The sequence below is a fragment of the Coffea arabica genome, chromosome 4c, assembly GCF_036785885.1.
Source record: "Coffea arabica cultivar ET-39 chromosome 4c, Coffea Arabica ET-39 HiFi, whole genome shotgun sequence".
Classification (NCBI taxonomy): Eukaryota; Viridiplantae; Streptophyta; class Magnoliopsida; order Gentianales; family Rubiaceae; genus Coffea; species Coffea arabica.
Genome location: NC_092316.1, coordinates 36,748,437 through 36,760,284, shown reverse-complemented (window position 1 = coordinate 36,760,284; position 11,848 = coordinate 36,748,437).

The window sequence follows — 11,848 nt, the reverse complement described above, 5'->3', positions numbered from 1 at the left end:
CACATCCAAAGCAACGTAGTCAGGAGATAAACGAACATATGCTTTCTTTGTTCCAACAGACTGATCAAAGTGTTCACTTTCTTGGTCTGTATAAACAAACTTTTGTGATCATCAAAATCAAGAATAACATTCTCCCCCTTTTTGATGATGACAAAACAAAAGTTTGAAATGAATTTTGATTGATTGCAATGAAAACTCCCCCTTTCTAAATAGACTAGAACTCCCCCTTTCTTAGTGAATCATAAAAAATTTGAAAACCCCCCCTCACTAGGCTGCCCAACCGAGTTCCAAAAACATGACAATTAAGCAACTCACAACCAACATATTACCAATTCAATCCATCATCAAAATCCAAATTTAATTAAACCATCAATCAATTCAACATATCCAACATCATCAAATCCAACATATCAATCATCAATCAGATCTCTCCCCCTTTTTGTCATCACAAAAGGGCAAACCAAAAACATCCATCTTATACACAAATACATCTTATCCACAAATGCAAACCAAAAACAATTCATTCCATTCACACAAACAGAATAGACAAACATCACCAGTACTTAAACATCACCGGACTTAAACATAAACAAGAATATCCATTATATTACACCACAGTACTTAGAACATCCATCAAAACACACCAAAAGAAACTTAGAATATCCATTACATAACATATTCATTGTTGAATTCCACAAACACCTAAAAGAGACAAACAAAATGCAAATGTCCTAAATGATGATCTAAGTGGATCCAGGTGTCCTCCGAGAAAGCTGATATTGGTCGAGATCCTCCTCTTCAGTTTCTTCATCATCTTCAGCAGCTTCTACAACTGGTGCCTTGCCTTTGTCTGATGTGGAAGGGCCATGAGGAGTCACAGGAGTTGATGGATTCAGATCTGGAACAGATGAACCTGGATCAGTGGTTCGAGGTTCTTTGTCATGTGAAACTTCCTCAACCACAGGTGAGGGAAAAAGAAGATTCTTTTTGTCAAGAAAGGCAGTTTGTTGCTCAGAAGACATGGTGAGCATTAGGCCATGTTCTAGAAGAAGAACATGCTGTTTGAGTTCATGAAGAAGCTCAATTACTTCATTGCTTGAAGAGGAAGATGCTTTAGTGGCAGACTTCCTAGGGTGAATGGGAGTGAGTGAAATGGGTGAAGAATCATGTATAGTCTTTGACCTCTGTTCACTAGATGATGCCCCCTTATATGCCCACAGATTATCTTTAAAAACAATATTTTTCCTTTCAAAATATGCTCTGGTAAAAGCATAAGAAGATGCTTCTTTGGGACAAACACCTAAAATTGGAACTTTGTAAAATTCAAAAATCTTTTGAAGAAACTTTCCATAGGATAGTTTTCTTCGAGAGTCAGTAGCATAGCGAAGTAAAAACTTGCACATGACAAAACCAAAATCAATCCGGATTTTTTCTCGAAAACAATAAAAGAGATACAACTCCATTTTGTTTGCATCAGTTCTGTGGCCATCAGTGGGCACAAGCAGGTTTGAAATGATAGAAAAGGCAATTAAATTCACAGGGGCCAGATCATTCAACTTAGCATCAGCAGGTGAGGAAAAACTTCTTTTGAAATAAGTTAACATTTTTGTCCCATCAAAATGATTTGCAGCAGTAGGGAGCTCTTCATAGGAAAAGAAATTAGCAACCTTATCTTTGCATAAACGTTCAATGGTAGTTTTTAAAATGGAATTCACAGTATCAAAATCAAAGATGAGGTCTACCCCATTTACCCTAGACATGATCTCAGTTTGGTCAGTTCCTTTCCTAAGGTTGGCAAAAAATTGATGCAGCATATCAGGATAGTAGACATTGGGCATGGAAATGAGATGTGACCATTTCTGGAAAGCAAATAGATTCAGAATGGATTCTAAACCTATGGAGCTAAATTCAGAGGGGTTTACAGTTCTTTGAGGGATGACACCCTTCTGGGATATCTAGGCGTATCTGTCTTTCGCAGCATCATCAAAGAATGGAGGGAGAGGGACTGATTTAGGAGGCGGTTGAGAAGAGGTCCCCTGTCCAGATTCTGGTTGAGAAGTGGGTTGTGGAGTAGGTCGTGACATCTGACCCTTGATAGCTCCCCTTTTGAAGCGCTTGGATGTCCGTTTGACAGTAGGAAGATCCTCATCCTCATCCCTGAGTGGATACTTGCGTCCGGCAGTAACTTTTCCTCCCCTTAGATTCACCATTTTTCTAAATGTGTGGAATGGAGGATGCAAATGATGCACACAGCAGTAGGGAAGTGAATCGCACAGAAATTTTGGGACAAAAACACCTTGAACGAGATTTGACAGAGCGGTTATGCAAGAGTAGGGTTGTGAGGAAAATTTGGGGATTTGCGAAATGTTATTCAGTTTGGTGAAATGATCAGGAGAAATGAACCGCAAACGATGGGGAAATGTTTTGGTTGAGTCAATTTGGGAATGGTAGCTACAAAATGGTACGAATTTGAGAGTGAGGGAAGAGAGAGTTTTCGTCCGAGAGGAAATAGGATGGGAAGAGTCTGAAGCAAATGCGGAAGAAAGTTGTTTTAAAAAATGAGCCGTTGCACTGTCGGACGGCCGAACGAAGTTGTGCGTCCGACAGTTGCGTCCGAACAGGCGCAATCTGGAAAATGGCTGAAGAACATCATCGGACGTCCGTTCATCCTCTTTCGGACGTCCGAAGGCAATGAAAAATTTATGATGATTTTTCGAACATTCCTAATTTTGATCTTAGATGAATGAATTGATCTAATGGCAAAGCTTTTGTAAAAATATCAGCAAATTGATCTTTAGAACAAACATAATTTACACAAATTTCACCTTTTTGAACAAGATCACGAATAAAGTGGTGCTTTATTTCAATATGCTTTGTCCTAGAATGCTGAATAGGATTTTTGGTCAAATTTATAGGACTAGTATTATCACAGAATACAGGCATGCAGTCATACAACAATCCATAGTCATTCAGGGTATGCTTCATCCATAAAAGTTGAGCACAACATGCACTAGCGGCAATATATTCCGCTTCGGTTGTAGACAATGAGATTGCATTTTGTTTCTTGCTAAACCAAGAGACTAAACAATTTCCAAGAAAGTGACAAGATCCACTAGTACTCTTTCTATCTACACGACACCCTCCAAAATCAGCATCCGAATAACCATATAGTGCAAACTCACTGGATTTAGCATACCAAAGACCATAGTCTAATGTACCTTTCAAATACCTAAAAATTCTTTTTACAACATTCAAATGTGATTCTTTTGGACACGATTGAAATCTAGCACACAAGCAAACAGCAAACATGATATCAGGTCTACTTGCAGTTAAATAGAGTAAGCTTCCGATCATACCTCTATAATGCTTTTCATCCACATGATTACCTTCTTCATCTTTGTCAAGCTTTGTAGAAGTGCACATTGGAGTTCCAACTTGTTTTGAGTCCTCCATGCCAAACCTTTTCAGCAGTTCCTTGGTATATTTTGCTTGATTTATAAAAATTCCCTCAAGAGCTTGATGTATTTGAAGTCCAAGGAAGAAATTTAATTCTCCCATCATACTCATTTCAAATTCATTTTGCATAGTAGTGGAAAAATCCTTGCATAGATACTCATTAGTAGCACCAAAAATAATATCATCTACATATATTTGCACAATGAGAAGGTCATTCAACACTTGCTTAGTAAAAAGTGTGGTGTCCACAACACCTCTTTTGAAACCTTTTTCAATCAAGAACCCACTTAATCTTTCATACCAAGCTCTTGGAGCCTGTTTTAAACCATATAAAGTTTTAGAAAGTTTAAACACATGACTTGGAAATTTTGTATTTTCAAAACCGGGGGGTTGATCCACATACACTTCTTGATCAATAAAACCATTTAAAAAGGCATTTTAACATCCATTTGAAACAATTTGAAACCTTTGAAGCAAGCAAAAGCAAGAAGCATTCTAATAGATTCTAATCTTGCTACGGGAGCAAAAGTTTCATCAAAATCAATTCCTTCTTCTTGTGCATATCCTTTAGCAACTAATCTGGCTTTATTTCTTACAACAACACCTTTATCATCCAACTTATTTCTAAAAATCCACTTTGTGCCAATGATAGGTTGATTTTGAGGTCTATCAACAAGTGTCCAAACTTCATTTCTCTCAAATTGATTAAGTTCCTCTTGCATAGCCAAAATCCAGTTTTCATCCTTTAAAGCATCATTGATATTTTTGGGTTCAACAAGAGAAACTAAAGCAAAATTATCAATCAATTTTCTAGATGAGGAACGAGTGTTTACCTTCTCGGATGGATCACCAATTATAAGCTCTTTTGGATGATTTTGGCTGAATTTCCAAGCCTTGGGAAGATCTTTGAGTGGATCATCATTTTTGTCTTCATCTTCCTCTTCTTGATCATTATGAACTTCATTTTCCATTTCAGTTGCTGCTGGTTTAGAACTTCCTTCATTTCCAATTGATAGCTTTTCCATTCCTTCTCGAACACCTACATCATCATCCTCACACAAACTTTTGGAATTGTCATCATTGGCTTCATCAAATGTTATATGTATAGCTTCTTCAATCACAAGTGTCCTTCTATTAAAAACTCTATATCCTCTTTTATTCTCACAATACCCCAAAAATATTCCTTCATCAGATTTTTTGTCAAACTTACCAAGATGTTCCTTTAGATTCAAAATAAAACATTTACAACCAAATACTTTGAAATAACCAACGGTAGGTTTCTTATCAAAAAACAGCTCATAAGGAGTTTTCTTTAAAATAGGTCTCAAGAGTATTCTATTCATCACATAACATGCAGTGTTTACCGCTTCAGCCCACAGATATTTAGGCAACCTACATTCATTCAACATAGTTCTAGCAGCCTCTTGGAGAGTCCTGTTTTTCCTTTCTACAACACCATTTTGCTGTGGAGTCCTTGCAATAGAAAACTCATGTGTTATACCATTATGATCACAAAATTCTGGAAAACCACAATACTTGAATTCCGTCCCATTATCACTTCTAATCCTAACAATTTTTAACCCAAGCAGATTTTGCACTTTAGCAAACATTGAAGTAAAATTTTTGAAGGCATCATCTTTATGAGCAAGAAATATCACCCAAGTGTATCTAGAATAATCATCAACAATTACAAAACAATATTTCTTACCTCCCAAGCTAGTGATTTGAATGGGACCAAATAAATCAAGATGCAAGAGTTCCAAAGGTTTTGAAGTAGATACACACATTTTTGGTTTAAAAGAAATTTTTGTTTGCTTCCCAAATTGACATGCATCACATATTTTGTCCTTATCAAAACTGATTTTTGGCAAGCCTCTAACCAACTCCTTTTTCGAAATTTTCTTTAGTAAATCCATGTTAAAATGACAAAGTCTTCTATGCCATAACCAAGGACTTCATTTGAAGCTTTAAGACATTTTAAGTTAGAAGAATCAACTTTATCAAGAATCACAATATATATGTCATTAAACCTCTTCCCTTTGAACACAACATTATATTTGGAATCAAGTACAATGCATTCATGCTTTTTAAACAACACATACAAGTCTTTATCACACAATTGACTAACACTAAGCAAGTTATAACCTAAGTTATCAACCAAGAGCACATTATGAACAAAAGTTTCACCATCCTTACCAACATCACCTATTCCAATTGTCTTAGCTTTCACATCATCACCAAATGTTACCTTTCCACTTGATTTTGATTTCAGCTTTATGAACAAGGAAGGATCACCGGTCATGTGCCTTGAGCAACCGCTATCAATGAACCATTTGGACTTGTTTGAGCATTTTTCCTGAAAAGAAAAGGTGTTTGGTACCCTTTTTAATTTTTGGATCCATAATAGTTAGCATTGTATCTAACTAACCACATGCACTTCATCCCTTTGTTCAGATTTCTTTTCACATAGCAATTACCTTTCAAATGCCCTCTTTGACAACAAAAACCACACATAATGGAAGAGTCCTTAACATGTACTGGTTTGATATATCTCAATCCACCTCTTCTATATGTTGTGAAACCATGTGCAATTTTGTTGTGTGCAAATGTTCTTTGAAAAGTACTAGGATGGGTAAATAACATGTTCATTTTGCTAAACTCCTACTTTCTTGCTTTCAAAGTCTCATCCAAGTTGTCCATTCTTTTTTTCAAATCACCATGTCTTTCCTTCAGCATTTCACAAATATTTGTCTTTCTATCAAGCTCATCTTGAACATTACATCCGGCTCTTACTAGACTTTCATTGTCGGTCTTTAGTTGTTTATTTTGTTGAAAAAGACTTGCATTTTCTTGAATGAGAAAAGCCATTTTCTGTTTTAACTGCTTGTTTTTATCATAAGATTCCTTCAAGACATTATGCAGTTTTTCAACAAAAGATTCAAGATCATCATCTTCATCATTATCACTTTCAGATTGAGAGTGTGTGGAAGTTACCTCATTATTTCCAATAGCCATGAAGGCCATTTGAGCAGATTCTTCTTCTTCTTCAACTTCCCCTTCGGAGTTGCATTCATTCCAAATAATCTGAAAATTGTTGAATCTTGGCTTTCGATCAGCTTTTCCATCTTTCATCTTCTTCATGGGGCATTCGTTTGCATAATGTCCAATCTGTCCACATTCGAAGCATTTGTCCAACTGTTTCTTGTTGAAATCTTGTTTACCTTTATACTTTGCAATAGATGGTTGATTCTGGAATTGATTGCTAGGTCCTCCCCTTCTAAACTTTCTTTTATTCAAGATTCTTTTGAAGCCTCTGGTGATGAGAGCAAGATCATTATCATCACCATCCGAGTCTTCATCATCCAGGTGAGCAGTATCATCTTCACCTTGAGTAGTCTTTAGAGCAATGTTTCTCTTTGCTCTAGCATCCTCTTCCTCCTGCACTTTAGATTTCAGTTTCAACTCATAAGAAGTTAGTGAGTTAATGATAGATTCAATAGGCACTGAACTTAAATCCTTGGCCTCCTCTATTGCAGTCACTTTATTTTCCCATTCTTTGCCCAACGCATTGAGAATTTTCCTGTTCTTCTCTCCCAAGGTGTACTCTTTGCCCAACGCCTCGAGATCTTTGATCAAGTCAGTGAACCTGCAATACATTTTGTCAATATCCTCAAGAGGTTCAATTTTAAATGATTCATATTTGGTGACCAAGATAGCCTTTTTCTGTTCTTTCACGTTGTCACCACCCTCATGAATTTCTCTTAGCTTATCCCACATTTCTTTGGCAGATTTGCAGCCTTTTACTCTAATTGATTCATTTGAATCTAGAGCACTATAAATAACATTCATGGCCTTGGCATTCAATGTGAGGTTAGTCCTATCTTGAGCATTCATTTCAGCTCTTGTTTTTGGCCGAAGCAACCCTGTATCTGCATCAAGAAAGTTAGCTTCATGCGGTCCTTCACTTACAATAAACCATAGTTCAATATCAATAGATTGCAAAAACATAATCATCCGTTCTTTCCAGCTAACATAGTTAGAGCCACTGAACATGGGAGGCCTAGTAACAGATTGCCCCTCAACAAACATAGCATGACTGGTTGTCATCTTTACTCCAAGCCGTTAGAGCTTAATCTCAAGGAGACCAAGCTCTGATACCAATTGTAAGTCCCAAAGACAACCAAGAGGGGGGGTGAATTGGGTTGATTAAAATCTTAACCAAATTTATTCAATTTTTCTTTAATAAAAATTGACCTTCTTTTCAAGTAATGATCAACCAAGTAGATTAGAAGATAGGAGCAATATTGATCAGAAAAACAAGTATAAATAAGCAATGAGAATTTTAATTAAACAGAAAAGTAAAATAGGGAAACAAACCAAGTGTCTACCAAGCTCTACCCAAACTTGAAGACCAAACACTAGGAAGAGCAACTTCTCTTTGATGAACGAAGATCAACTAGATGTACAATGGAGGGAGCACTTCCTCCTTGCCCTAAGCCTCACTTAGTCAAGTTAGGAAGTTTTACAAACACTCAGAAAACCCTCAACAAAGCTACACTAAAGATCCTTTCAACTACAAAAGAAATGCTCAACAGAAATTCACACCACTTTAAAACGAATCTGCTTTGGAGACTATTTTCTAGCTAAAATATCTCTTGAGAACTTGTAAACAAAGTGTGCAAAAGTCCCTTCTTGGTTCAGACCAGTTTGATTTTAAAGGGATCCAGAAATGGGCTTCATCAATGCTTCCAACGGATAGAAGGCAGCTGAAGAGTCAACTAGCCATTGGGGCTGTCGGACGTCCGACGATCGAATCATCGTCCGAACCAATCGTCCGATGATAGCCAAGTTGAGGTTCGGACGTCCGATGAGTTTTTTGTCGTCCGACAGCACAGCGTCCGACCTTGGGCCGAGAGCTAACAAGTTATCTTGAAATTTTTCGGACGTCCGATGCGGTTGATGAGCGTCCGATGGCAAGCGTCCGATCCTTCCGGACATCCGATGCTTCCATGTGAGCGTCCGACGGTGCTTCCTTTCTGATGTTCTTTATCTTTTCGGACGTCCGACAGTTTCCTTTCGGCCGTCCGACCTGATTGTCCTGTTTTCGCTTCTCATTTTGATTGTTTTGCATTTCATGACATATTTGAACCTGATTCTTGGATAGACAAAAACACTTGTATTTGAAGAAGGTTAGACAAATATTTCAAAGTACCAAGAATGACAAACTAGACATACTTAAAAGACAATATCTTTGATTGAAACAAAACAATGACTAAATTCATTCATATTATTCCAATCTTGTTTACCACATCCAATGCAACGTAGTCAGGAGATAAACGAACATATGCTTTCTTTGTTCCAACAGACCTGATCAAAGTGTTCACTTTCTTGGTCTGTATAAACAAACTTTTGTGATCATCAAAACCAAGAATAACAATTTAAAACCCAGAAAACATACAAAAACAAAGAGCGAAGCGCTACTGCAGAGTGCCCAAACGAACATCTCCTATCTAAAATTAAAAAAGATCTAACTATCGAAGGGAGTTGCTGAAAAGAGGAGAAAATAGTGTCCTGTTGAAGTCGTAATCCTGCCACCTTGTCTGCCATACTATTTGATTCCTTATACACATGCACCACTATAGAAGCGGAATCCGATAGTAAGCATCGAATCCTTCGAAGAATGTTGCACAGAGGCCCTTTGGCTACCACCCCGAGCCGAAGTAGACGAACTAGATTTTCTGAATCCATCTCCACCAATAAGTGATGAAACTCTCGTTTACCACATAATACAAAGGCCATGCAATAACGACAAGGTTTCAACCATTAACACATCAGTCTCTCCAAACTCCTTGTAGAAAGCAAAGATCAAATTTCCATTTTGATCACAGAGGAGTCCTAGGGGTGGGCAAAATTATCCGCTAACTTGAAAACCCGTCATATCCGATCCGATCCAAAAATTAGGATATCCGATTTTTATTATTTGATCGGGTCAAAAGAAGGTCGGGTACCCCGCTAAGATGCGGGGCGGGTTAGGATCACATTATTAAAAATCTGCGGGTACCCGATCCGCCCCGCATATATATATTTTTTATTTTATTTTTATTTTTATACATACACTATAAAATAATAAGAATTAAATAAGTAATTTTATTGAACAAATTGCATTACAAATATGAGAGACTATAGTTTATTTATAAGATTCATTTGTAGAGGTCATGATCTTATATTTTATAGAAAAAAGTTTAATTAATGTGGAACATATATATTAAAAATTGTGCTACTTATTTCAAATTTTTATTGATTTCGAATTTTTTAAATTTTTTTCCTTTATCTTATATTTTCTTCACATGTTTGTTTCTTGGTGGAAAACCTTTTTTTAGGAAAAAAATATTTCTTAAATCTTAGATGAATGTGTAAAATATAAAATTAAATTGGTATAAATCATTTTTTTAAAAATTAAATGATAAATGGGGCGGAGCGGGTACCCGTTGACCCGACCCTATCTCAGTGGGTACCCGCTGATATGCGAGGCGGGCAAGGGTCAAAAAATGGCTGATCCGCAAGGTGCGGATCGAGTCAACAAAATGATGAATGGGGCGGGTACCCGATCCGTGCCCACCCCCCGAAGCACACTGGTATACCTGGCAATTGAACGGGTTAGGCGTGTTTTGGGCGGGTTAATATTGGATTTTCACTTAAATGGGTTATACCAACCCGCCCAACTTTAGATTGGGTTGATTTTAGATTGGGTCATATTGGATTATTTCAAACCCATGATCCAAATATAACCCAACATATTAATTAATACATTTTAATACATAAACTTTTTTCACATATATTTTAACATACAAAAAAAGATTTTTTTCACACATATAAACACATTTACACATACATAAATGTATTTTCACACACACGCACTTCTTAAGTTCCTTAAAAACACATCATAAATAGAATAATATTTTATATTACTTGTATTGTGAATTTTAGATAATAAATGATAGGGGTTGGGTTCTGTAGCAGGTTGTGTGATGAAGTCGTAGATGATGTTGGGAGTACTGGGGAAAGGATGGATGATGATGATGGAGGTGATGAGGAGGTGGCTCCGCTATTTTACACACAGAGTGTCGCGCCCCATTTTTTGATAAATAAAATAAATGGTTTAAAATGAATGTATTTTTGTGATTAAAAAATGAATTTTGATTTAAAAGAAAAGTGGGTCTAAATGGGGGTTTGAGAATGCGACGATTTGACCCAAAATTATAGTTTAAAAAGGGTTTTTTGAAAAATACGGAGTCGCCACTTGGTAATGAGTTAAGGTGTACCAAGTCACCTAAAAATGAATTTTTTAAAGAAAAATGGGAAAGAGTAGTAAGAAACCCCTTTTAAACGACTCCTAGTCCACGTAAACCAACGAAAAAGGTTCGGGAGTCACATTTGACGAAGGGGAAGGCAAGGATAAAAATCCAAGGCACCCCTTCGACCTAGCCAAGGCTAGTTGCGTGATTTAATCAAAGTTTTTCTTATTTTAACCAAAGAATTTATTACATTTGGATGCACTACATGAATGCAAACCCTAGACCTAGGGGTATTGGGGGAAATTTCTCTTCGAAGGTTGAGTGGTGCCAATCACATTAATTGTGAAGCCCAATAACGATCTTTTGAAGAAGTCACGAATAATGCGAGTGGGATGCAAATGAATGGAATGCATGTATGCAATGTGAAAACGTGAGTTTGTGTGAAGTAAGAGAAAAAATAATAAAAATGATAGGATGTAAGTGGAGGTGTGCAAATGTATTTACAAGTGTTCGTGTGCAAGTGAAGGGATAAAAAAAAAGTGTACGTGTGCAAATGGGAGTGAAAGTGAAAGTGTAATGATAGAGTGGATTTAGAATGCATGAGCCTAGGGGATGCATGCATATTGGGCACGGGGAGACCTAAATCGTGACTCAATTTGCCCTTTTATAGAGGGAATACAAGCGTGCTAAGGCTTAGAAAAAGCCACACTCGTCTATATCCCATATTTAAGGGGACTTTCAAGCAAATGAACCCTATAACTAGCATGAAATGCAAAAATCCTAAAATGGAGGGAAAAGGGGTTCGAGGGGCATGCAAAATGATAAAACTAAAAAAATGCATGACATGTAATGAACATGCAAACATGTACTAACGAGGGGAAATCCCTAAGGGTCTAGCATTGGACTAGCCCATTCTATGAATTCCGACTAGCGTTGGACTAGTGGAAACGTACATTCATCCATCACATTCATTCATGGCTATGGAAAGCGAGTAGACATGTCAAACACCCATAAACACATAGCACATAACATTTAGCATGCTCGACTAGATGCAAGGCCCTAACAAAGCAAATTAACACGTAGCAACTAAGCATGCA